Below are 25,850 nucleotides of genomic sequence, written 5' to 3'. Positions count from 1 at the left end.
TGCCCCGTGTGAGGGTTGAACTCACGACCTTCAGATTATGAGACTGACGCGCTGCCTACTGCGCCAACGAGGCCTGAAAAGCTTGAAAATACATGTATTGTGAGGGTAGACTCACTTTCCCACACTGATTCATTAGTCCTGCAGACTTTGCTAAAAGTAGTCCTTCAAATGACCTGTTGTTTAGACTAAAGGTTAAACACTCAACTCACAAGTTTCTTCATCTGGCTTTTCTTCTCATTTTGAAAGTTTATGGAAAGTTGCAAAAGTGGTAGTTTCACGTTGGATAAACTAGATTGACTTGCCCCATGTCAGTCTATATCAAGAGAAGGAGAGTCTGCAAAGGTGCTTTTGTCACACTGCATATTCTATTATGACAGTAACGGCAAAACCCAAGGAAAATTTGTCTGACTTGACAAGTTTCAGCGGATAATAAGGAGAGCAGAAACTGAAAGACGACAAAGATCTGATTGCAACGCTTTTCTTAAAGAGAGATGGCGTGAATCCCCATTGATTGTGTTTGACACCAGATTACAAGGTTCTTCTACGAGAATATCTTTTTGAATCTCCATAACTTGTATTTGACACCTTCCACACTTAGGCGTGATTGAGCTTCCAAGTTGATTTTCTGCATCCACAACAGAAATCAACCGGAGCCACTTGTGCGCACCAACTTTCAAGCTGTGACTGAGGTGAGGTGCGATAGACACCACATCAAAACATCTACCCCGTGTGAGGGTCGAACTCACGACCTTGAAATTATGCCACTGAAACGCTGCCAACTGCACATCAGTCAGATTGCAATGCTTTTCTTAAAGAGAGATGGTTTGAATCCACATAAATTGTGTTTGACACCAGGTTGAAAGGCTTTTCTGAGGGAGTGATGTTTTTCGAATCCCAATAACTTGTATTTGACACCTTCCACAGTTGAGAGTCATTGAGCTTCAGAGTGGGCTTTCTGCAGCCACAACAGAGAGCAACCAGAGCAACTTGTACCCACCAACTTTACAGCTGTAACTGAGGTGAAGTGCTATAGAGCCCCCATCAAAACATCTGCCCCGTGTGAGGGTCGAACTCCCGACCTTGGGATGATGCCACTGATACGCTGCCTACTCCACATCAGTCAGGTTAAAACACTTTTCTAAAAGAGAGATGGTTCGAATCCCCAAAATGTGTGTTTGACACCAGATTGCAAGGTCGAACTCACGACCTTGAAATTATGCCTACTGCACATCAGTTAGATTGAATCCCCCATAACTTGTGTTTGACACCAGATTGGAAGGCTTTTTTAAGAGAGTGATGTTTCGCATCCCCTTTACTTTTATTTGACAGCTTCCACAGTTTGGAGTGATAGACCTTCCGAATGGGCTTTCTGCAGCCACCACAGAGACAAATTTTGGCTGTACATTGACTGTAAATAAGTGAGATTGCAAGGCTTTTCTTCAAGAGAGATGGTTTGAATCCCCATAACTTGTGTTTGAGATTGGAAGGTTTTTCTAAGAGAGTGATGTTTCGATTCCCAATAACTTGTATTTGACACCTTCCACAGATTGGAGTGATTGAGCTTCCAAGTTGACGTTCTGTAGATACAACAGAAAGCAATCAGAGCCACTTGTGCCCACCAACTTTCCAGCTGTAAGTGAGGGGAAGCGCTATGGACACCACATGAAAACATCTGCCCCGTGTGAGGTTCGAGCTCACAACCTGACATGCTGCTTACTGCACATCAGTCAGTCTGCAGCGCTTTTCCAATAAAGAGATTGTTCGAATCTCCATAAATGATGTTAGACAGTAAGTTGCAAGATTTTTCTGAAGGAGAGATGGTTCGAATCCCCATAACTTGTGTTTTACACCTTCCACACTCTGGAGTGATTGACCTTCCCAGTGGGCTTTCTGCAGCTAACACAGAGAGCAACCGGAGGCACTTGTGGCCAGCAACTTTCCAGCTGTAACTGAGGGTAAGCGCTATTGACCCTTTAATCAAAATCAATGCCCCGTGTGAGGGTTGAACTCACGACCTTCAGATTATGAGACTGACGCGCTGCCTACTGCGCCAACGAGGCCTGAAAATCTTGAAAATACATGTATTGTGAGGGTAGACTCACTTTCCCACACTGATTCATTAGTCCTGCAGACTTTGCTAAAAGTAGTCCTTCAAATGACCTGTTGTTTAGACTAAAGGTTAAACACTCAACTCACAAGTTTCTTCATCTGGCTTTTCTTCTCATTTTGAAAGTTTATGGAAAGTTGCAAAAGTGGTAGTTTCACGTTGGATAAACTAGATTGACTTGCCCCATGTCAGTCTATATCAAGAGAAGGAGAGTCTGCAAAGGTGCTTTTGTCACACTGCATATTCTATTATGACAGTAACGGCAAAACCCAAGGAAAATTTGTCTGACTTGACAAGTTTCAGCGGATAATAAGGAGAGCAGAAACTGAAAGACGACAAAGATCTGATTGCAACGCTTTTCTTAAAGAGAGATGGCGTGAATCCCCATTGATTGTGTTTGACACCAGATTACAAGGTTCTTCTACGAGAATATCTTTTTGAATCTCCATAACTTGTATTTGACACCTTCCACACTTAGGCGTGATTGAGCTTCCAAGTTGATTTTCTGCATCCACAACAGAAATCAACCGGAGCCACTTGTGCGCACCAACTTTCAAGCTGTGACTGAGGTGAGGTGCGATAGACACCACATCAAAACATCTACCCCGTGTGAGGGTCGAACTCACGACCTTGAAATTATGCCACTGAAACGCTGCCAACTGCACATCAGTCAGATTGCAATGCTTTTCTTAAAGAGAGATGGTTTGAATCCACATAAATTGTGTTTGACACCAGGTTGAAAGGCTTTTCTGAGGGAGTGATGTTTTTCGAATCCCAATAACTTGTATTTGACACCTTCCACAGTTGAGAGTCATTGAGCTTCAGAGTGGGCTTTCTGCAGCCACAACAGAGAGCAACCAGAGCAACTTGTACCCACCAACTTTACAGCTGTAACTGAGGTGAAGTGCTATAGAGCCCCCATCAAAACATCTGCCCCGTGTGAGGGTCGAACTCCCGACCTTGGGATGATGCCACTGATACGCTGCCTACTCCACATCAGTCAGGTTAAAACACTTTTCTAAAAGAGAGATGGTTCGAATCCCCAAAATGTGTGTTTGACACCAGATTGCAAGGTCGAACTCACGACCTTGAAATTATGCCTACTGCACATCAGTTAGATTGAATCCCCCATAACTTGTGTTTGACACCAGATTGGAAGGCTTTTTTAAGAGAGTGATGTTTCGCATCCCCTTTACTTTTATTTGACAGCTTCCACAGTTTGGAGTGATAGACCTTCCGAATGGGCTTTCTGCAGCCACCACAGAGACAAATTTTGGCTGTACATTGACTGTAAATAAGTGAGATTGCAAGGCTTTTCTTCAAGAGAGATGGTTTGAATCCCCATAACTTGTGTTTGAGATTGGAAGGTTTTTCTAAGAGAGTGATGTTTCGAATCCCAATAACTTGTATTTGACACCTTCCACAGATTGGAGTGATTGAGCTTCCAAGTTGACGTTCTGTAGATACAACAGAAAGCAATCAGAGCCACTTGTGCCCACCAACTTTCCAGCTGTAAGTGAGGGGAAGCGCTATGGACACCACATGAAAACATGTGCCCCGTGTGAGGTTCGAGCTCACAACCTGACATGCTGCTTACTGCACATCAGTCAGTCTGCAGCGCTTTTCCAATAAAGAGATTGTTCGAATCTCCATAAATGATGTTAGACAGTAAGTTGCAAGATTTTTCTGAAGGAGAGATGGTTCGAATCCCCATAACTTGTGTTTTACACCTTCCACACTCTGGAGTGATTGACCTTCCCAGTGGGCTTTCTGCAGCTAACACAGAGAGCAACCGGAGGCACTTGTGGCCAGCAACTTTCCAGCTGTAACTGAGGGTAAGCGCTATTGACCCTTTAATCAAAATCAATGCCCCGTGTGAGGGTTGAACTCACGACCTTCAGATTATGAGACTGACGCGCTGCCTACTGCGCCAACGAGGCCTGAAAAGCTTGAAAATACATGTATTGTGAGGGTAGACTCACTTTCCCACACTGATTCATTAGTCCTGCAGACTTTGCTAAAAGTAGTCCTTCAAATGACCTGTTGTTTAGACTAAAGGTTAAACACTCAACTCACAAGTTTCTTCATCTGGCTTTTCTTCTCATTTTGAAAGTTTATGGAAAGTTGCAAAAGTGGTAGTTTCACGTTGGATAAACTAGATTGACTTGCCCCATGTCAGTCTATATCAAGAGAAGGAGAGTCTGCAAAGGTGCTTTTGTCACACTGCATATTCTATTATGACAGTAACGGCAAAACCCAAGGAAAATTTGTCTGACTTGACAAGTTTCAGCGGATAATAAGGAGAGCAGAAACTGAAAGACGACAAAGATCTGATTGCAACGCTTTTCTTAAAGAGAGATGGCGTGAATCCCCATTGATTGTGTTTGACACCAGATTACAAGGTTCTTCTACGAGAATATCTTTTTGAATCTCCATAACTTGTATTTGACACCTTCCACACTTAGGCGTGATTGAGCTTCCAAGTTGATTTTCTGCATCCACAACAGAAATCAACCGGAGCCACTTGTGCGCACCAACTTTCAAGCTGTGACTGAGGTGAGGTGCGATAGACACCACATCAAAACATCTACCCCGTGTGAGGGTCGAACTCACGACCTTGAAATTATGCCACTGAAACGCTGCCAACTGCACATCAGTCAGATTGCAATGCTTTTCTTAAAGAGAGATGGTTTGAATCCACATAAATTGTGTTTGACACCAGGTTGAAAGGCTTTTCTGAGGGAGTGATGTTTTTCGAATCCCAATAACTTGTATTTGACACCTTCCACAGTTGAGAGTCATTGAGCTTCAGAGTGGGCTTTCTGCAGCCACAACAGAGAGCAACCAGAGCAACTTGTACCCACCAACTTTACAGCTGTAACTGAGGTGAAGTGCTATAGAGCCCCCATCAAAACATCTGCCCCGTGTGAGGGTCGAACTCCCGACCTTGGGATGATGCCACTGATACGCTGCCTACTCCACATCAGTCAGGTTAAAACACTTTTCTAAAAGAGAGATGGTTCGAATCCCCAAAATGTGTGTTTGACACCAGATTGCAAGGTCGAACTCACGACCTTGAAATTATGCCTACTGCACATCAGTTAGATTGAATCCCCCATAACTTGTGTTTGACACCAGATTGGAAGGCTTTTTTAAGAGAGTGATGTTTCGCATCCCCTTTACTTTTATTTGACAGCTTCCACAGTTTGGAGTGATAGACCTTCCGAATGGGCTTTCTGCAGCCACCACAGAGACTAATTTTGGCTGTACATTGACTGTAAATAAGTGAGATTGCAAGGCTTTTCTTCAAGAGAGATGGTTTGAATCCCCATAACTTGTGTTTGAGATTGGAAGGTTTTTCTAAGAGAGTGATGTTTCGAATCCCAATAACTTGTATTTGACACCTTCCACAGATTGGAGTGATTGAGCTTCCAAGTTGACGTTCTGTAGATACAACAGAAAGCAATCAGAGCCACTTGTGCCCACCAACTTTCCAGCTGTAAGTGAGGGGAAGCGCTATGGACACCACATGAAAACATGTGCCCCGTGTGAGGTTCGAGCTCACAACCTGACATGCTGCTTACTGCACATCAGTCAGTCTGCAGCGCTTTTCCAATAAAGAGATTGTTCGAATCTCCATAAATGATGTTAGACAGTAAGTTGCAAGATTTTTCTGAAGGAGAGATGGTTCGAATCCCCATAACTTGTGTTTTACACCTTCCACACTCTGGAGTGATTGACCTTCCCAGTGGGCTTTCTGCAGCTAACACAGAGAGCAACCGGAGGCACTTGTGGCCAGCAACTTTCCAGCTGTAACTGAGGGTAAGCGCTATTGACCCTTTAATCAAAATCAATGCCCCGTGTGAGGGTTGAACTCACGACCTTCAGATTATGAGACTGACGCGCTGCCTACTGCGCCAACGAGGCCTGAAAAGCTTGAAAATACATGTATTGTGAGGGTAGACTCACTTTCCCACACTGATTCATTAGTCCTGCAGACTTTGCTAAAAGTAGTCCTTCAAATGACCTGTTGTTTAGACTAAAGGTTAAACACTCAACTCACAAGTTTCTTCATCTGGCTTTTCTTCTCATTTTGAAAGTTTATGGAAAGTTGCAAAAGTGGTAGTTTCACGTTGGATAAACTAGATTGACTTGCCCCATGTCAGTCTATATCAAGAGAAGGAGAGTCTGCAAAGGTGCTTTTGTCACACTGCATATTCTATTATGACAGTAACGGCAAAACCCAAGGAAAATTTGTCTGACTTGACAAGTTTCAGCGGATAATAAGGAGAGCAGAAACTGAAAGACGACAAAGATCTGATTGCAACGCTTTTCTTAAAGAGAGATGGCGTGAATCCCCATTGATTGTGTTTGACACCAGATTACAAGGTTCTTCTACGAGAATATCTTTTTGAATCTCCATAACTTGTATTTGACACCTTCCACACTTAGGCGTGATTGAGCTTCCAAGTTGATTTTCTGCATCCACAACAGAAATCAACCGGAGCCACTTGTGCGCACCAACTTTCAAGCTGTGACTGAGGTGAGGTGCGATAGACACCACATCAAAACATCTACCCCGTGTGAGGGTCGAACTCACGACCTTGAAATTATGCCACTGAAACGCTGCCAACTGCACATCAGTCAGATTGCAATGCTTTTCTTAAAGAGAGATGGTTTGAATCCACATAAATTGTGTTTGACACCAGGTTGAAAGGCTTTTCTGAGGGAGTGATGTTTTTCGAATCCCAATAACTTGTATTTGACACCTTCCACAGTTGAGAGTCATTGAGCTTCAGAGTGGGCTTTCTGCAGCCACAACAGAGAGCAACCAGAGCAACTTGTACCCACCAACTTTACAGCTGTAACTGAGGTGAAGTGCTATAGAGCCCCCATCAAAACATCTGCCCCGTGTGAGGGTCGAACTCACGACCTTGGGATGATGCCACTGATACGCTGCCTACTCCACATCAGTCAGGTTAAAACACTTTTCTAAAAGAGAGATGGTTCGAATCCCCAAAATGTGTGTTTGACACCAGATTGCAAGGTCGAACTCACGACCTTGAAATTATGCCTACTGCACATCAGTTAGATTGAATCCCCCATAACTTGTGTTTGACACCAGATTGGAAGGCTTTTTTAAGAGAGTGATGTTTCGCATCCCCTTTACTTTTATTTGACAGCTTCCACAGTTTGGAGTGATAGACCTTCCGAATGGGCTTTCTGCAGCCACCACAGAGACAAATTTTGGCTGTACATTGACTGTAAATAAGTGAGATTGCAAGGCTTTTCTTCAAGAGAGATGGTTTGAATCCCCATAACTTGTGTTTGAGATTGGAAGGTTTTTCTAAGAGAGTGATGTTTCGATTCCCAATAACTTGTATTTGACACCTTCCACAGATTGGAGTGATTGAGCTTCCAAGTTGACGTTCTGTAGATACAACAGAAAGCAATCAGAGCCACTTGTGCCCACCAACTTTCCAGCTGTAAGTGAGGGGAAGCGCTATGGACACCACATGAAAACATGTGCCCCGTGTGAGGTTCGAGCTCACAACCTGACATGCTGCTTACTGCACATCAGTCAGTCTGCAGCGCTTTTCCAATAAAGAGATTGTTCGAATCTCCATAAATGATGTTAGACAGTAAGTTGCAAGATTTTTCTGAAGGAGAGATGGTTCGAATCCCCATAACTTGTGTTTTACACCTTCCACACTCTGGAGTGATTGACCTTCCCAGTGGGCTTTCTGCAGCTAACACAGAGAGCAACCGGAGGCACTTGTGGCCAGCAACTTTCCAGCTGTAACTGAGGGTAAGCGCTATTGACCCTTTAATCAAAATCAATGCCCCGTGTGAGGGTTGAACTCACGACCTTCAGATTATGAGACTGACGCGCTGCCTACTGCGCCAACGAGGCCTGAAAAGCTTGAAAATACATGTATTGTGAGGGTAGACTCACTTTCCCACACTGATTCATTAGTCCTGCAGACTTTGCTAAAAGTAGTCCTTCAAATGACCTGTTGTTTAGACTAAAGGTTAAACACTCAACTCACAAGTTTCTTCATCTGGCTTTTCTTCTCATTTTGAAAGTTTATGGAAAGTTGCAAAAGTGGTAGTTTCACGTTGGATAAACTAGATTGACTTGCCCCATGTCAGTCTATATCAAGAGAAGGAGAGTCTGCAAAGGTGCTTTTGTCACACTGCATATTCTATTATGACAGTAACGGCAAAACCCAAGGAAAATTTGTCTGACTTGACAAGTTTCAGCGGATAATAAGGAGAGCAGAAACTGAAAGACGACAAAGATCTGATTGCAACGCTTTTCTTAAAGAGAGATGGCGTGAATCCCCATTGATTGTGTTTGACACCAGATTACAAGGTTCTTCTACGAGAATATCTTTTTGAATCTCCATAACTTGTATTTGACACCTTCCACACTTAGGCGTGATTGAGCTTCCAAGTTGATTTTCTGCATCCACAACAGAAATCAACCGGAGCCACTTGTGCGCACCAACTTTCAAGCTGTGACTGAGGTGAGGTGCGATAGACACCACATCAAAACATCTACCCCGTGTGAGGGTCGAACTCACGACCTTGAAATTATGCCACTGAAACGCTGCCAACTGCACATCAGTCAGATTGCAATGCTTTTCTTAAAGAGAGATGGTTTGAATCCACATAAATTGTGTTTGACACCAGGTTGAAAGGCTTTTCTGAGGGAGTGATGTTTTTCGAATCCCAATAACTTGTATTTGACACCTTCCACAGTTGAGAGTCATTGAGCTTCAGAGTGGGCTTTCTGCAGCCACAACAGAGAGCAACCAGAGCAACTTGTACCCACCAACTTTACAGCTGTAACTGAGGTGAAGTGCTATAGAGCCCCCATCAAAACATCTGCCCCGTGTGAGGGTCGAACTCCCGACCTTGGGATGATGCCACTGATACGCTGCCTACTCCACATCAGTCAGGTTAAAACACTTTTCTAAAAGAGAGATGGTTCGAATCCCCAAAATGTGTGTTTGACACCAGATTGCAAGGTCGAACTCACGACCTTGAAATTATGCCTACTGCACATCAGTTAGATTGAATCCCCCATAACTTGTGTTTGACACCAGATTGGAAGGCTTTTTTAAGAGAGTGATGTTTCGCATCCCCTTTACTTTTATTTGACAGCTTCCACAGTTTGGAGTGATAGACCTTCCGAATGGGCTTTCTGCAGCCACCACAGAGACAAATTTTGGCTGTACATTGACTGTAAATAAGTGAGATTGCAAGGCTTTTCTTCAAGAGAGATGGTTTGAATCCCCATAACTTGTGTTTGAGATTGGAAGGTTTTTCTAAGAGAGTGATGTTTCGATTCCCAATAACTTGTATTTGACACCTTCCACAGATTGGAGTGATTGAGCTTCCAAGTTGACGTTCTGTAGATACAACAGAAAGCAATCAGAGCCACTTGTGCCCACCAACTTTCCAGCTGTAAGTGAGGGGAAGCGCTATGGACACCACATGAAAACATGTGCCCCGTGTGAGGTTCGAGCTCACAACCTGACATGCTGCTTACTGCACATCAGTCAGTCTGCAGCGCTTTTCCAATAAAGAGATTGTTCGAATCTCCATAAATGATGTTAGACAGTAAGTTGCAAGATTTTTCTGAAGGAGAGATGGTTCGAATCCCCATAACTTGTGTTTTACACCTTCCACACTCTGGAGTGATTGACCTTCCCAGTGGGCTTTCTGCAGCTAACACAGAGAGCAACCGGAGGCACTTGTGGCCAGCAACTTTCCAGCTGTAACTGAGGGTAAGCGCTATTGACCCTTTAATCAAAATCAATGCCCCGTGTGAGGGTTGAACTCACGACCTTCAGATTATGAGACTGACGCGCTGCCTACTGCGCCAACGAGGCCTGAAAAGCTTGAAAATACATGTATTGTGAGGGTAGACTCACTTTCCCACACTGATTCATTAGTCCTGCAGACTTTGCTAAAAGTAGTCCTTCAAATGACCTGTTGTTTAGACTAAAGGTTAAACACTCAACTCACAAGTTTCTTCATCTGGCTTTTCTTCTCATTTTGAAAGTTTATGGAAAGTTGCAAAAGTGGTAGTTTCACGTTGGATAAACTAGATTGACTTGCCCCATGTCAGTCTATATCAAGAGAAGGAGAGTCTGCAAAGGTGCTTTTGTCACACTGCATATTCTATTATGACAGTAACGGCAAAACCCAAGGAAAATTTGTCTGACTTGACAAGTTTCAGCGGATAATAAGGAGAGCAGAAACTGAAAGACGACAAAGATCTGATTGCAACGCTTTTCTTAAAGAGAGATGGCGTGAATCCCCATTGATTGTGTTTGACACCAGATTACAAGGTTCTTCTACGAGAATATCTTTTTGAATCTCCATAACTTGTATTTGACACCTTCCACACTTAGGCGTGATTGAGCTTCCAAGTTGATTTTCTGCATCCACAACAGAAATCAACCGGAGCCACTTGTGCGCACCAACTTTCAAGCTGTGACTGAGGTGAGGTGCGATAGACACCACATCAAAACATCTACCCCGTGTGAGGGTCGAACTCACGACCTTGAAATTATGCCACTGAAACGCTGCCAACTGCACATCAGTCAGATTGCAATGCTTTTCTTAAAGAGAGATGGTTTGAATCCACATAAATTGTGTTTGACACCAGGTTGAAAGGCTTTTCTGAGGGAGTGATGTTTTTCGAATCCCAATAACTTGTATTTGACACCTTCCACAGTTGAGAGTCATTGAGCTTCAGAGTGGGCTTTCTGCAGCCACAACAGAGAGCAACCAGAGCAACTTGTACCCACCAACTTTACAGCTGTAACTGAGGTGAAGTGCTATAGAGCCCCCATCAAAACATCTGCCCCGTGTGAGGGTCGAACTCCCGACCTTGGGATGATGCCACTGATACGCTGCCTACTCCACATCAGTCAGGTTAAAACACTTTTCTAAAAGAGAGATGGTTCGAATCCCCAAAATGTGTGTTTGACACCAGATTGCAAGGTCGAACTCACGACCTTGAAATTATGCCTACTGCACATCAGTTAGATTGAATCCCCCATAACTTGTGTTTGACACCAGATTGGAAGGCTTTTTTAAGAGAGTGATGTTTCGCATCCCCTTTACTTTTATTTGACAGCTTCCACAGTTTGGAGTGATAGACCTTCCGAATGGGCTTTCTGCAGCCACCACAGAGACAAATTTTGGCTGTACATTGACTGTAAATAAGTGAGATTGCAAGGCTTTTCTTCAAGAGAGATGGTTTGAATCCCCATAACTTGTGTTTGAGATTGGAAGGTTTTTCTAAGAGAGTGATGTTTCGATTCCCAATAACTTGTATTTGACACCTTCCACAGATTGGAGTGATTGAGCTTCCAAGTTGACGTTCTGTAGATACAACAGAAAGCAATCAGAGCCACTTGTGCCCACCAACTTTCCAGCTGTAAGTGAGGGGAAGCGCTATGGACACCACATGAAAACATGTGCCCCGTGTGAGGTTCGAGCTCACAACCTGACATGCTGCTTACTGCACATCAGTCAGTCTGCAGCGCTTTTCCAATAAAGAGATTGTTCGAATCTCCATAAATGATGTTAGACAGTAAGTTGCAAGATTTTTCTGAAGGAGAGATGGTTCGAATCCCCATAACTTGTGTTTTACACCTTCCACACTCTGGAGTGATTGACCTTCCCAGTGGGCTTTCTGCAGCTAACACAGAGAGCAACCGGAGGCACTTGTGGCCAGCAACTTTCCAGCTGTAACTGAGGGTAAGCGCTATTGACCCTTTAATCAAAATCAATGCCCCGTGTGAGGGTTGAACTCACGACCTTCAGATTATGAGACTGACGCGCTGCCTACTGCGCCAACGAGGCCTGAAAAGCTTGAAAATACATGTATTGTGAGGGTAGACTCACTTTCCCACACTGATTCATTAGTCCTGCAGACTTTGCTAAAAGTAGTCCTTCAAATGACCTGTTGTTTAGACTAAAGGTTAAACACTCAACTCACAAGTTTCTTCATCTGGCTTTTCTTCTCATTTTGAAAGTTTATGGAAAGTTGCAAAAGTGGTAGTTTCACGTTGGATAAACTAGATTGACTTGCCCCATGTCAGTCTATATCAAGAGAAGGAGAGTCTGCAAAGGTGCTTTTGTCACACTGCATATTCTATTATGACAGTAACGGCAAAACCCAAGGAAAATTTGTCTGACTTGACAAGTTTCAGCGGATAATAAGGAGAGCAGAAACTGAAAGACGACAAAGATCTGATTGCAACGCTTTTCTTAAAGAGAGATGGCGTGAATCCCCATTGATTGTGTTTGACACCAGATTACAAGGTTCTTCTACGAGAATATCTTTTTGAATCTCCATAACTTGTATTTGACACCTTCCACACTTAGGCGTGATTGAGCTTCCAAGTTGATTTTCTGCATCCACAACAGAAATCAACCGGAGCCACTTGTGCGCACCAACTTTCAAGCTGTGACTGAGGTGAGGTGCGATAGACACCACATCAAAACATCTACCCCGTGTGAGGGTCGAACTCACGACCTTGAAATTATGCCACTGAAACGCTGCCAACTGCACATCAGTCAGATTGCAATGCTTTTCTTAAAGAGAGATGGTTTGAATCCACATAAATTGTGTTTGACACCAGGTTGAAAGGCTTTTCTGAGGGAGTGATGTTTTTCGAATCCCAATAACTTGTATTTGACACCTTCCACAGTTGAGAGTCATTGAGCTTCAGAGTGGGCTTTCTGCAGCCACAACAGAGAGCAACCAGAGCAACTTGTACCCACCAACTTTACAGCTGTAACTGAGGTGAAGTGCTATAGAGCCCCCATCAAAACATCTGCCCCGTGTGAGGGTCGAACTCCCGACCTTGGGATGATGCCACTGATACGCTGCCTACTCCACATCAGTCAGGTTAAAACACTTTTCTAAAAGAGAGATGGTTCGAATCCCCAAAATGTGTGTTTGACACCAGATTGCAAGGTCGAACTCACGACCTTGAAATTATGCCTACTGCACATCAGTTAGATTGAATCCCCCATAACTTGTGTTTGACACCAGATTGGAAGGCTTTTTTAAGAGAGTGATGTTTCGCATCCCCTTTACTTTTATTTGACAGCTTCCACAGTTTGGAGTGATAGACCTTCCGAATGGGCTTTCTGCAGCCACCACAGAGACAAATTTTGGCTGTACATTGACTGTAAATAAGTGAGATTGCAAGGCTTTTCTTCAAGAGAGATGGTTTGAATCCCCATAACTTGTGTTTGAGATTGGAAGGTTTTTCTAAGAGAGTGATGTTTCGAATCCCAATAACTTGTATTTGACACCTTCCACAGATTGGAGTGATTGAGCTTCCAAGTTGACGTTCTGTAGATACAACAGAAAGCAATCAGAGCCACTTGTGCCCACCAACTTTCCAGCTGTAAGTGAGGGGAAGCGCTATGGACACCACATGAAAACATGTGCCCCGTGTGAGGTTCGAGCTCACAACCTGACATGCTGCTTACTGCACATCAGTCAGTCTGCAGCGCTTTTCCAATAAAGAGATTGTTCGAATCTCCATAAATGATGTTAGACAGTAAGTTGCAAGATTTTTCTGAAGGAGAGATGGTTCGAATCCCCATAACTTGTGTTTTACACCTTCCACACTCTGGAGTGATTGACCTTCCCAGTGGGCTTTCTGCAGCTAACACAGAGAGCAACCGGAGGCACTTGTGGCCAGCAACTTTCCAGCTGTAACTGAGGGTAAGCGCTATTGACCCTTTAATCAAAATCAATGCCCCGTGTGAGGGTTGAACTCACGACCTTCAGATTATGAGACTGACGCGCTGCCTACTGCGCCAACGAGGCCTGAAAAGCTTGAAAATACATGTATTGTGAGGGTAGACTCACTTTCCCACACTGATTCATTAGTCCTGCAGACTTTGCTAAAAGTAGTCCTTCAAATGACCTGTTGTTTAGACTAAAGGTTAAACACTCAACTCACAAGTTTCTTCATCTGGCTTTTCTTCTCATTTTGAAAGTTTATGGAAAGTTGCAAAAGTGGTAGTTTCACGTTGGATAAACTAGATTGACTTGCCCCATGTCAGTCTATATCAAGAGAAGGAGAGTCTGCAAAGGTGCTTTTGTCACACTGCATATTCTATTATGACAGTAACGGCAAAACCCAAGGAAAATTTGTCTGACTTGACAAGTTTCAGCGGATAATAAGGAGAGCAGAAACTGAAAGACGACAAAGATCTGATTGCAACGCTTTTCTTAAAGAGAGATGGCGTGAATCCCCATTGATTGTGTTTGACACCAGATTACAAGGTTCTTCTACGAGAATATCTTTTTGAATCTCCATAACTTGTATTTGACACCTTCCACACTTAGGCGTGATTGAGCTTCCAAGTTGATTTTCTGCATCCACAACAGAAATCAACCGGAGCCACTTGTGCGCACCAACTTTCAAGCTGTGACTGAGGTGAGGTGCGATAGACACCACATCAAAACATCTACCCCGTGTGAGGGTCGAACTCACGACCTTGAAATTATGCCACTGAAACGCTGCCAACTGCACATCAGTCAGATTGCAATGCTTTTCTTAAAGAGAGATGGTTTGAATCCACATAAATTGTGTTTGACACCAGGTTGAAAGGCTTTTCTGAGGGAGTGATGTTTTTCGAATCCCAATAACTTGTATTTGACACCTTCCACAGTTGAGAGTCATTGAGCTTCAGAGTGGGCTTTCTGCAGCCACAACAGAGAGCAACCAGAGCAACTTGTACCCACCAACTTTACAGCTGTAACTGAGGTGAAGTGCTATAGAGCCCCCATCAAAACATCTGCCCCGTGTGAGGGTCGAACTCCCGACCTTGGGATGATGCCACTGATACGCTGCCTACTCCACATCAGTCAGGTTAAAACACTTTTCTAAAAGAGAGATGGTTCGAATCCCCAAAATGTGTGTTTGACACCAGATTGCAAGGTCGAACTCACGACCTTGAAATTATGCCTACTGCACATCAGTTAGATTGAATCCCCATAACTTGTGTTTGACACCAGATTGGAAGGCTTTTTTAAGAGAGTGATGTTTCGCATCCCCTTTACTTTTATTTGACAGCTTCCACAGTTTGGAGTGATAGACCTTCCGAATGGGCTTTCTGCAGCCACCACAGAGACAAATTTTGGCTGTACATTGACTGTAAATAAGTGAGATTACAAGGCTTTTCTTCAAGAGAGATGGTTTGAATCCCCATAACTTGTGTTTGAGATTGGAAGGTTTTTCTAAGAGAGTGATGTTTCGAATCCCAATAACTTGTATTTGACACCTTCCACAGATTGGAGTGATTGAGCTTCCAAGTTGACGTTCTGTAGATACAACAGAAAGCAATCAGAGCCACTTGTGCCCACCAACTTTCCAGCTGTAAGTGAGGGGAAGTTTCAGCGGATAATAAGGAGAGCAGAAACTGAAAGACGACAAAGATCTGATTGCAACGCTTTTCTTAAAGAGAGATGGCGTGAATCGCCATTGATTGTGTTTGACACCAGATTACAAGGTTCTTCTACGAGAATATCTTTTTGAATCTCCATAACTTGTATTTGACACCTTCCACACTTAGGCGTGATTGAGCTTCCAAGTTGATTTTCTGCATCCACAACAGAAATCAACCGGAGCCACTTGTGCCCACCAACTTTCAAGCTGTGACTGAGGTGAGGTGCGATAGACACCACATCAAAACATCTACCCCGTGTGAGGGTCGAGCTCACGACCTTGAAATTATGCCACTGAAACGCTGCCAACTGCGCATCAGTCAGATTGCAATGCTTTTCTTAAAGAGAGATGGTTTGAATCCACATAAACTGTGTTTGACACCAGGTTGAAAGGCTTTTCTGAGGGAGTGATGTTTTTCGAATCCCAATAACTTGTATTTGACACCTTCCACAGTTGAGAGTCATTGAGCTTCAGAGTGGGCTTTCTGCAGCCACAACAGAGAGCAACCAGAGCAACTTGTACCCACCAACTTTACAGCTGTAACTGAGGTGAAGTGCTATAGAGTCCCCATCAAAACATCTGCCCCGTGTGAGGGTCGAACTCCCGACCTTGGGATGATGCCACTGATACGCTGCCTACTCCACATCAGTCAGGTTAAAACACTTTTCTAAAAGAGAGATGGTTCGAATCCCCAAAATGTGTGTTTGACACCAGATTGCAAGGTCGAACTCACAACCTTGAAATTATGCCTACTGCACATCAGTTAGATTGAATCCCCATAACTTGTGTTTGACACCAGATTGGAAGGCTTTTTTAAGAGAGTGATGTTTCGCATCCCCTTTACTTTTATTTGACAGCTTCCACAGTTTGGAGTGATAGACCTTCCGAATGGGCTTTCTGCAGCCACCACAGAGACAAATTTTGGCTGTACATTGACTGTAAATAAGTGAGATTGCAAGGCTTTTCTTCAAGAGAGATGGTTTGAATCCCCATAACTTGTGTTTGAGATTGGAAGGTTTTTCTAAGAGAGTGATGTTTCGAATCCCCATAACTTGTATTTGACACCTTCCACAGATTGGAGTGATTGAGCTTCCAAGTTGACGTTCTGTAGATACAACAGAAAGCAATCAGAGCCACTTGTGCCCACCAACTTTCCAGCTGTAAGTGAGGGGAAGCGCTATGGACACCACATGAAAACATGTGCCCCGTGTGAGGTTCGAGCTCACAACCTGACATGCTGCTTACTGCACATCAGTCAGTCTGCAGCGCTTTTCCAATAAAGAGATTGTTCGAATCTCCATAAATGATGTTAGACAGTAAGTTGCAAGATTTTTCTGAAGGAGAGATGGTTCGAATCCCCATAACTTGTGTTTTACACCTTCCACACTCTGGAGTGATTGACCTTCCCAGTGAGCTTTCTGCAGCTAACACAGAGAGCAACCGGAGGCACTTGTGGCCAGCAACTTTCCAGCTGTAACTGAGGGTAAGCGCTATTGACCCTTTAATCAAAATCAATGCCCGGTGTGAGGGTTGAACTCACGACCTTCAGATTATGAGACTGACGCGCTGCCTACTGCGCCAACGAGGCCTGAAAAGCTTGAAAATACATGTATTGTGAGGGTAGACTCACTTTCCCACACTGATTCATTAGTCCTGCGGACTTTGCTAAAAGTAGTCCTTCAAATGACCTGTTGTTTAGACTAAAGGTTAAACACTCAACTCACAAGTTTCTTCATCTGGCTTTTCTTCTCATTTTGAAAGTTTATGGAAAGTTGCAAAAGTGGTAGTTTCACGTTGGATAAACTAGATTGACTTGCCCCATGTCAGTCTATATCAAGAGAAGGAGAGTCTGCAAAGGTGCTTTTGTCACACTGCATATTCTATTATGACAGTAACGGCAAAACCCAAGGAAAATTTGTCTGACTTGACAAGTTTCAGCGGATAATAAGGAGAGCAGAAACTGAAAGACGACAAAGATCTGATTGCAACGCTTTTCTTAAAGAGAGATGGCGTGAATCCCCATTGATTGTGTTTGACACCAGATTACAAGGTTCTTCTACGAGAATATCTTTTTGAATCTCCATAACTTGTATTTGACACCTTCCACACTTAGGCGTGATTGAGCTTCCAAGTTGATTTTCTGCATCCACAACAGAAATCAACCGGAGCCACTTGTGCGCACCAACTTTCAAGCTGTGACTGAGGTGAGGTGCGATAGACACCACATCAAAACATCTACCCCGTGTGAGGGTCGAGCTCACGACCTTGAAATTATGCCACTGAAACGCTGCCAACTGCACATCAGTCAGATTGCAATGCTTTTCTTAAAGAGAGATGGTTTGAATCCACATAAATTGTGTTTGACACCAGGTTGAAAGGCTTTTCTGAGGGAGTGATGTTTTTCGAATCCCAATAACTTGTATTTGGCACCTTCCACAGTTGAGAGTCATTGAGCTTCAGAGTGGGCTTTCTGCAGCCACAACAGAGAGCAACCAGAGCAACTTGTACCCACCAACTTTACAGCTGTAACTGAGGTGAAGTGCTATAGAGCCCCCATCAAAACATCTGCCCCGTGTGAGGGTCGAACTCACGACCTTGGGATGATGCCACTGATACGCTGCCTACTCCACATCAGTCAGGTTAAAACACTTTTCTAAAAGAGAGATGGTTCGAATCCCCAAAATGTGTGTTTGACACCAGATTGCAAGGTCGAACTCACGACCTTGAAATTATGCCTACTGCACATCAGTTAGATTGAATCCCCATAACTTGTGTTTGACACCAGATTGGAAGGCTTTTTTAAGAGAGTGATGTTTCGCATCCCCTTTACTTTTATTTGACAGCTTCCACAGTTTGGAGTGATAGACCTTCCGAATGGGCTTTCTGCAGCCACCACAGAGACAAATTTTGGCTGTACATTGACTGTAAATAAGTGAGATTGCAAGGCTTTTCTTCAAGAGAGATGGTTTGAATCCCCATAACTTGTGTTTGAGATTGGAAGGTTTTTCTAAGAGAGTGATGTTTCGAATCCCCATAACTTGTATTTGACACCTTCCACAGATTGGAGTGATTGAGCTTCCAAGTTGACGTTCTGTAGATACAACAGAAAGCAATCAGAGCCACTTGTGCCCACCAACTTTCCAGCTGTAAGTGAGGGGAAGCGCTATGGACACCACATGAAAACATGTGCCCCGTGTGAGGTTCGAGCTCACAACCTGACATGCTGCTTACTGCACATCAGTCAGTCTGCAGCGCTTTTCCAATAAAGAGATTGTTCGAATCTCCATAAATGATGTTAGACAGTAAGTTGCAAGATTTTTCTGAAGGAGAGATGGTTCGAATCCCCATAACTTGTGTTTTACACCTTCCACACTCTGGAGTGATTGACCTTCCCAGTGAGCTTTCTGCAGCTAACACAGAGAGCAACCGGAGGCACTTGTGGCCAGCAACTTTCCAGCTGTAACTGAGGGTAAGCGCTATTGACCCTTTAATCAAAATCAATGCCCCGTGTGAGGGTTGAACTCACGACCTTCAGATTATGAGACTGACGCGCTGCCTACTGCGCCAACGAGGCCTGAAAAGCTTGAAAATACATGTATTGTGAGGGTAGACTCACTTTCCCACACTGATTCATTAGTCCTGCAGACTTTGCTAAAAGTAGTCCTTCAAATGACCTGTTGTTTAGACTAAAGGTTAAACACTCAACTCACAAGTTTCTTCATCTGGCTTTTCTTCTCATTTTGAAAGTTTATGGAAAGTTGCAAAAGTGGTAGTTTCACGTTGGATAAACTAGATTGACTTGCCCCATGTCAGTCTATATCAAGAGAAGGAGAGTCTGCAAAGGTGCTTTTGTCACACTGCATATTCTATTATGACAGTAACGGCAAAACCCAAGGAAAATTTGTCTGACTTGACAAGTTTCAGCGGATAATAAGGAGAGCAGAAACTGAAAGACGACAAAGATCTGATTGCAACGCTTTTCTTAAAGAGAGATGGCGTGAATCCCCATTGATTGTGTTTGACACCAGATTACAAGGTTCTTCTACGAGAATATCTTTTTGAATCTCCATAACTTGTATTTGACACCTTCCACACTTAGGCGTGATTGAGCTTCCAAGTTGATTTTCTGCATCCACAACAGAAATCAACCGGAGCCACTTGTGCCCACCAACTTTCAAGCTGTGACTGAGGTGAGGTGCGATAGACACCACATCAAAACATCTACCCCGTGTGAGGGTCGAGCTCACGACCTTGAAATTATGCCACTGACACGCTGCCAACTGCACATCAGTCAGATTGCAATGCTTTTCTTAAAGAGAGATGGTTTGAATCCACATAAACTGTGTTTGACACCAGGTTGAAAGGCTTTTCTGAGGGAGTGATGTTTTTCGAATCCCAATAACTTGTATTTGACACCTTCCACAGTTGAGAGTCATTGAGCTTCAGAGTGGGCTTTCTGCAGCCACAACAGAGAGCAACCAGAGCAACTTGTACCCACCAACTTTACAGCTGTAACTGAGGTGAAGTGCTATAGAGTCCCCATCAAAACATTTGCCCCGTGTGAGGGTCGAACTCCCGACCTTGGGATGATGCCACTGATACGCTGCCTACTCCACATCAGTCAGGTTAAAACACTTTTCTAAAAGAGAGATGGTTCGAATCCCCAAAATGTGTGTTTGACACCAGATTGCAAGGTCGAACTCACGACCTTGAAATTATGCCTACTGCACATCAGTTAGATTGAATCCCCATAACTTGTGTTTGACACCAGATTGGAAGGCTTTTTTAAGAGAGTGATGTTTCGCATCCCCTTTACTTTTATTTGACAGCTTCCACAGTTTGGAGTGATAGACCTTCCGAATGGGCTTTCTGCAGCCACCACAGAGACAAATTTTGGCTGTACATTGACTGTAAATAAGTGAGATTGCAAGGCTTTTCTTCAAGAGAGATGGTTTGAATCCCCATAACTTGTGTTTGAGATTGGAAGGTTTTTCTAAGAGAGTGATGTTTCGAATCCCCATAACTTGTATTTGACACCTTCCACAGATTGGAGTGATTGAGCTTCCAAGTTGACGTTCTGTAGATACAACAGAAAGCAATCAGAGCCACTTGTGCCCACCAACTTTCCAGCTGTAAGTGAGGGGAAGCGCTATGGACACCACATGAAAACATGTGCCCCGTGTGAGGTTCGAGCTCACAACCTGACATGCTGCTTACTGCACATCAGTCAGTCTGCAGCGCTTTTCCAATAAAGAGATTGTTCGAATCTCCATAAATGATGTTAGACAGTAAGTTGCAAGATTTTTCTGAAGGAGAGATGGTTCGAATCCCCATAACTTGTGTTTTACACCTTCCACACTCTGGAGTGATTGACCTTCCCAGTGGGCTTTCTGCAGCTAACACAGAGAGCAACCGGAGGCACTTGTGGCCAGCAACTTTCCAGCTGTAACTGAGGGTAAGCGCTATTGACCCTTTAATCAAAATCAATGCCCCGTGTGAGGGTTGAACTCACGACCTTCAGATTATGAGACTGACGCGCTGCCTACTGCGCCAACGAGGCCTGAAAAGCTTGAAAATACATGTATTGTGAGGGTAGACTCACTTTCCCACACTGATTCATTAGTCCTGCAGACTTTGCTAAAAGTAGTCCTTCAAATGACCTGTTGTTTAGACTAAAGGTTAAACACTCAACTCACAAGTTTCTTCATCTGGCTTTTCTTCTCATTTTGAAAGTTTATGGAAAGTTGCAAAAGTGGTAGTTTCACGTTGGATAAACTAGATTGACTTGCCCCATGTCAGTCTATATCAAGAGAAGGAGAGTCTGCAAAGGTGCTTTTGTCACACTGCATATTCTATTATGACAGTAACGGCAAAACCCAAGGAAAATTTGTCTGACTTGACAAGTTTCAGCGGATAATAAGGAGAGCAGAAACTGAAAGACGACAAAGATCTGATTGCAACGCTTTTCTTAAAGAGAGATGGCGTGAATCCCCATTGATTGTGTTTGACACCAGATTACAAGGTTCTTCTACGAGAATATCTTTTTGAATCTCCATAACTTGTATTTGACACCTTCCACACTTAGGCGTGATTGAGCTTCCAAGTTGATTTTCTGCATCCACAACAGAAATCAACCGGAGCCACTTGTGCGCACCAACTTTCAAGCTGTGACTGAGGTGAGGTGCGATAGACACCACATCAAAACATCTACCCCGTGTGAGGGTCGAACTCACGACCTTGAAATTATGCCACTGAAACGCTGCCAACTGCACATCAGTCAGATTGCAATGCTTTTCTTAAAGAGAGATGGTTTGAATCCACATAAATTGTGTTTGACACCAGGTTGAAAGGCTTTTCTGAGGGAGTGATGTTTTTCGAATCCCAATAACTTGTATTTGACACCTTCCACAGTTGAGAGTCATTGAGCTTCAGAGTGGGCTTTCTGCAGCCACAACAGAGAGCAACCAGAGCAACTTGTACCCACCAACTTTACAGCTGTAACTGAGGTGAAGTGCTATAGAGCCCCCATCAAAACATCTGCCCCGTGTGAGGGTCGAACTCCCGACCTTGGGATGATGCCACTGATACGCTGCCTACTCCACATCAGTCAGGTTAAAACACTTTTCTAAAAGAGAGATGGTTCGAATCCCCAAAATGTGTGTTTGACACCAGATTGCAAGGTCGAACTCACGACCTTGAAATTATGCCTACTGCACATCAGTTAGATTGAATCCCCATAACTTGTGTTTGACACCAGATTGGAAGGCTTTTTTAAGAGAGTGATGTTTCGCATCCCCTTTACTTTTATTTGACAGCTTCCACAGTTTGGAGTGATAGACCTTCCGAATGGGCTTTCTGCAGCCACCACAGAGACAAATTTTGGCTGTACATTGACTGTAAATAAGTGAGATTGCAAGGCTTTTCTTCAAGAGAGATGGTTTGAATCCCCATAACTTGTGTTTGAGATTGGAAGGTTTTTCTAAGAGAGTGATGTTTCGAATCCCAATAACTTGTATTTGACACCTTCCACAGATTGGAGTGATTGAGCTTCCAAGTTGACGTTCTGTAGATACAACAGAAAGCAATCAGAGCCACTTGTGCCCACCAACTTTCCAGCTGTAAGTGAGGGGAAGTTTCAGCGGATAATAAGGAGAGCAGAAACTGAAAGACGACAAAGATCTGATTGCAACGCTTTTCTTAAAGAGAGATGGCGTGAATCCCCATTGATTGTGTTTGACACCAGATTACAAGGTTCTTCTACGAGAATATCTTTTTGAATCTCCATAACTTGTATTTGACACCTTCCACACTTAGGCGTGATTGAGCTTCCAAGTTGATTTTCTGCATCCACAACAGAAATCAACCGGAGCCACTTGTGCCCACCAACTTTCAAGCTGTGACTGAGGTGAGGTGCGATAGACACCACATCAAAACATCTACCCCGTGTGAGGGTCGAGCTCACGACCTTGAAATTATGCCACTGAAACGCTGCCAACTGCGCATCAGTCAGATTGCAATGCTTTTCTTAAAGAGAGATGGTTTGAATCCACATAAACTGTGTTTGACACCAGGTTGAAAGGCTTTTCTGAGGGAGTGATGTTTTTCGAATCCCAATAACTTGTATTTGACACCTTCCACAGTTGAGAGTCATTGAGCTTCAGAGTGGGCTTTCTGCAGCCACAACAGAGAGCAACCAGAGCAACTTGTACCCACCAACTTTACAGCTGTAACTGAGGTGAAGTGCTATAGAGTCCCCATCAAAACATCTGCCCCGTGTGAGGGTCGAACTCCCGACCTTGGGATGATGCCACTGATACGCTGCCTACTCCACATCAGTCAGGTTAAAACACTTTTCTAAAAGAGAGATGGTTCGAATCCCCAAAATGTGTGTTTGACACCAGATTGCAAGGTCGAACTCACGACCTTGAAATTATGCCTACTGCACATCAGTTAGATTGAATCCCCATAACTTGTGTTTGACACCAGATTGGAAGGCTTTTTTAAGAGAGTGATGTTTCGCATCCCCTTTACTTTTATTTGACAGCTTCCACAGTTTGGAGTGATAGACCTTCCGAATGGGCTTTCTGCAGCCACCACAGAGACAAATTTTGGCTGTACATTGACTGTAAATAAGTGAGATTGCAAGGCTTTTCTTCAAGAGAGATGGTTTGAATCCCCATAACTTGTGTTTGAGATTGGAAGGTTTTTCTAAGAGAGTGATGTTTCGAATCCCCATAACTTGTATTTGACACCTTCCACAGATTGGAGTGATTGAGCTTCCAAGTTGACGTTCTGTAGATACAACAGAAAGCAATCAGAGCCACTTGTGCCCACCAACTTTCCAGCTGTAAGTGAGGGGAAGCGCTATGGACACCACATGAAAACATGTGCCCCGTGTGAGGTTCGAGCTCACAACCTGACATGCTGCTTACTGCACATCAGTCAGTCTGCAGCGCTTTTCCAATAAAGAGATTGTTCGAATCTCCATAAATGATGTTAGACAGTAAGTTGCAAGATTTTTCTGAAGGAGAGATGGTTCGAATCCCCATAACTTGTGTTTTACACCTTCCACACTCTGGAGTGATTGACCTTCCCAGTGAGCTTTCTGCAGCTAACACAGAGAGCAACCGGAGGCACTTGTGGCCAGCAACTTTCCAGCTGTAACTGAGGGTAAGCGCTATTGACCCTTTAATCAAAATCAATGCCCGGTGTGAGGGTTGAACTCACGACCTTCAGATTATGAGACTGACGCGCTGCCTACTGCGCCAACGAGGCCTGAAAAGCTTGAAAATACATGTATTGTGAGGGTAGACTCACTTTCCCACACTGATTCATTAGTCCTGCGGACTTTGCTAAAAGTAGTCCTTCAAATGACCTGTTGTTTAGACTAAAGGTTAAACACTCAACTCACAAGTTTCTTCATCTGGCTTTTCTTCTCATTTTGAAAGTTTATGGAAAGTTGCAAAAGTGGTAGTTTCACGTTGGATAAACTAGATTGACTTGCCCCATGTCAGTCTATATCAAGAGAAGGAGAGTCTGCAAAGGTGCTTTTGTCACACTGCATATTCTATTATGACAGTAACGGCAAAACCCAAGGAAAATTTGTCTGACTTGACAAGTTTCAGCGGATAATAAGGAGAGCAGAAACTGAAAGACGACAAAGATCTGATTGCAACGCTTTTCTTAAAGAGAGATGGCGTGAATCCCCATTGATTGTGTTTGACACCAGATTACAAGGTTCTTCTACGAGAATATCTTTTTGAATCTCCATAACTTGTATTTGACACCTTGAGATTACATTGACTGTAAATAAGTGAGATTGCAAGGCTTTTCTTCAAGAGAGATGGTTTGAATCCCCATAACTTGTGTTTGAGATTGGAAGGTTTTTCTAAGAGAGTGATGTTTCGAATCCCCATAACTTGTATTTGACACCTTCCACAGATTGGAGTGATTGAGCTTCCAAGTTGATGTTCTGTAGATACAACAGAAAGCAATCAGAGCCACTTGTGCCCACCAACTTTCCAGCTGTAAGTGAGGGGAAGCGCTATGGACACCACATGAAAACATGTGCCCCGTGTGAGGTTCGAGCTCACAACCTGACATGCTGCTTACTGCACATCAGTCAGTCTGCAGCGCTTTTCCAATAAAGAGATTGTTCGAATCTCCATAAATGATGTTAGACAGTAAGTTGCAAGATTTTTCTGAAGGAGAGATGGTTCGAATCCCCATAACTTGTGTTTTACACCTTCCACACTCTGGAGTGATTGACCTTCCCAGTGGGCTTTCTGCAGCTAACACAGAGAGCAACCGGAGGCACTTGTGGCCAGCAACTTTCCAGCTGTAACTGAGGGTAAGCGCTATTGACCCTTTAATCAAAATCAATGCCCCGTGTGAGGGTTGAACTCACGACCTTCAGATTATGAGACTGACGCGCTGCCTACTGCGCCAACGAGGCCTGAAAAGCTTGAAAATACATGTATTGTGAGGGTAGACTCACTTTCCCACACTGATTCATTAGTCCTGCAGACTTTGCTAAAAGTAGTCCTTCAAATGACCTGTTGTTTAGACTAAAGGTTAAACACTCAACTCACAAGTTTCTTCATCTGGCTTTTCTTCTCATTTTGAAAGTTTATGGAAAGTTGCAAAAGTGGTAGTTTCACGTTGGATAAACTAGATTGACTTGCCCCATGTCAGTCTATATCAAGAGAAGGAGAGTCTGCAAAGGTGCTTTTGTCACACTG

The 25,850-nt window shown here is 43.6% G+C and overlaps 13 non-coding genes across 13 annotated transcripts; all 13 read right to left on the bottom strand.

The window, feature by feature from the left end:
• trnam-cau (transfer RNA methionine (anticodon CAU)) lies at positions 1–73 on the bottom strand. The gene has a single exon. It is a non-coding gene; the product is annotated as a tRNA-Met (tRNA).
• A 1,914-nt stretch (positions 74–1,987) lies between these two features.
• On the bottom strand, positions 1,988–2,060 carry trnam-cau (transfer RNA methionine (anticodon CAU)). Its single transcript has one exon. It is a non-coding gene; the product is annotated as a tRNA-Met (tRNA).
• A 1,914-nt stretch (positions 2,061–3,974) lies between these two features.
• Positions 3,975–4,047, bottom strand: trnam-cau (transfer RNA methionine (anticodon CAU)). The gene has a single exon. It is a non-coding gene; the product is annotated as a tRNA-Met (tRNA).
• A 1,914-nt stretch (positions 4,048–5,961) lies between these two features.
• Positions 5,962–6,034, bottom strand: trnam-cau (transfer RNA methionine (anticodon CAU)). Its single transcript has one exon. It is a non-coding gene; the product is annotated as a tRNA-Met (tRNA).
• Positions 6,035–7,948: 1,914 nt separating this feature from the next.
• On the bottom strand, positions 7,949–8,021 carry trnam-cau (transfer RNA methionine (anticodon CAU)). The gene has a single exon. It is a non-coding gene; the product is annotated as a tRNA-Met (tRNA).
• A 1,914-nt stretch (positions 8,022–9,935) lies between these two features.
• trnam-cau (transfer RNA methionine (anticodon CAU)) lies at positions 9,936–10,008 on the bottom strand. The gene has a single exon. It is a non-coding gene; the product is annotated as a tRNA-Met (tRNA).
• A 1,914-nt stretch (positions 10,009–11,922) lies between these two features.
• trnam-cau (transfer RNA methionine (anticodon CAU)) lies at positions 11,923–11,995 on the bottom strand. The gene has a single exon. It is a non-coding gene; the product is annotated as a tRNA-Met (tRNA).
• Positions 11,996–13,909: 1,914 nt separating this feature from the next.
• trnam-cau (transfer RNA methionine (anticodon CAU)) lies at positions 13,910–13,982 on the bottom strand. Its single transcript has one exon. It is a non-coding gene; the product is annotated as a tRNA-Met (tRNA).
• Positions 13,983–17,124: 3,142 nt separating this feature from the next.
• Positions 17,125–17,197, bottom strand: trnam-cau (transfer RNA methionine (anticodon CAU)). Its single transcript has one exon. It is a non-coding gene; the product is annotated as a tRNA-Met (tRNA).
• Positions 17,198–19,110: 1,913 nt separating this feature from the next.
• Positions 19,111–19,183, bottom strand: trnam-cau (transfer RNA methionine (anticodon CAU)). Its single transcript has one exon. It is a non-coding gene; the product is annotated as a tRNA-Met (tRNA).
• A 1,913-nt stretch (positions 19,184–21,096) lies between these two features.
• Positions 21,097–21,169, bottom strand: trnam-cau (transfer RNA methionine (anticodon CAU)). Its single transcript has one exon. It is a non-coding gene; the product is annotated as a tRNA-Met (tRNA).
• A 3,142-nt stretch (positions 21,170–24,311) lies between these two features.
• trnam-cau (transfer RNA methionine (anticodon CAU)) lies at positions 24,312–24,384 on the bottom strand. The gene has a single exon. It is a non-coding gene; the product is annotated as a tRNA-Met (tRNA).
• A 1,107-nt stretch (positions 24,385–25,491) lies between these two features.
• trnam-cau (transfer RNA methionine (anticodon CAU)) lies at positions 25,492–25,564 on the bottom strand. Its single transcript has one exon. It is a non-coding gene; the product is annotated as a tRNA-Met (tRNA).
• Between the last annotated feature and the right edge of the window lie 286 nt (positions 25,565–25,850).

The sequence above is a fragment of the Leuresthes tenuis genome, unplaced genomic scaffold (genome assembly GCF_036924035.1).
Source record: "Leuresthes tenuis unplaced genomic scaffold, fLeuTen1.0.hap1 SCAF_21, whole genome shotgun sequence".
In the NCBI taxonomy this organism is placed as follows: Eukaryota; Metazoa; Chordata; class Actinopteri; order Atheriniformes; family Atherinopsidae; genus Leuresthes; species Leuresthes tenuis.
Note: the sequence above shows the minus strand (reverse complement) of the source record. Positions and strands in the feature narration are given on the sequence as shown.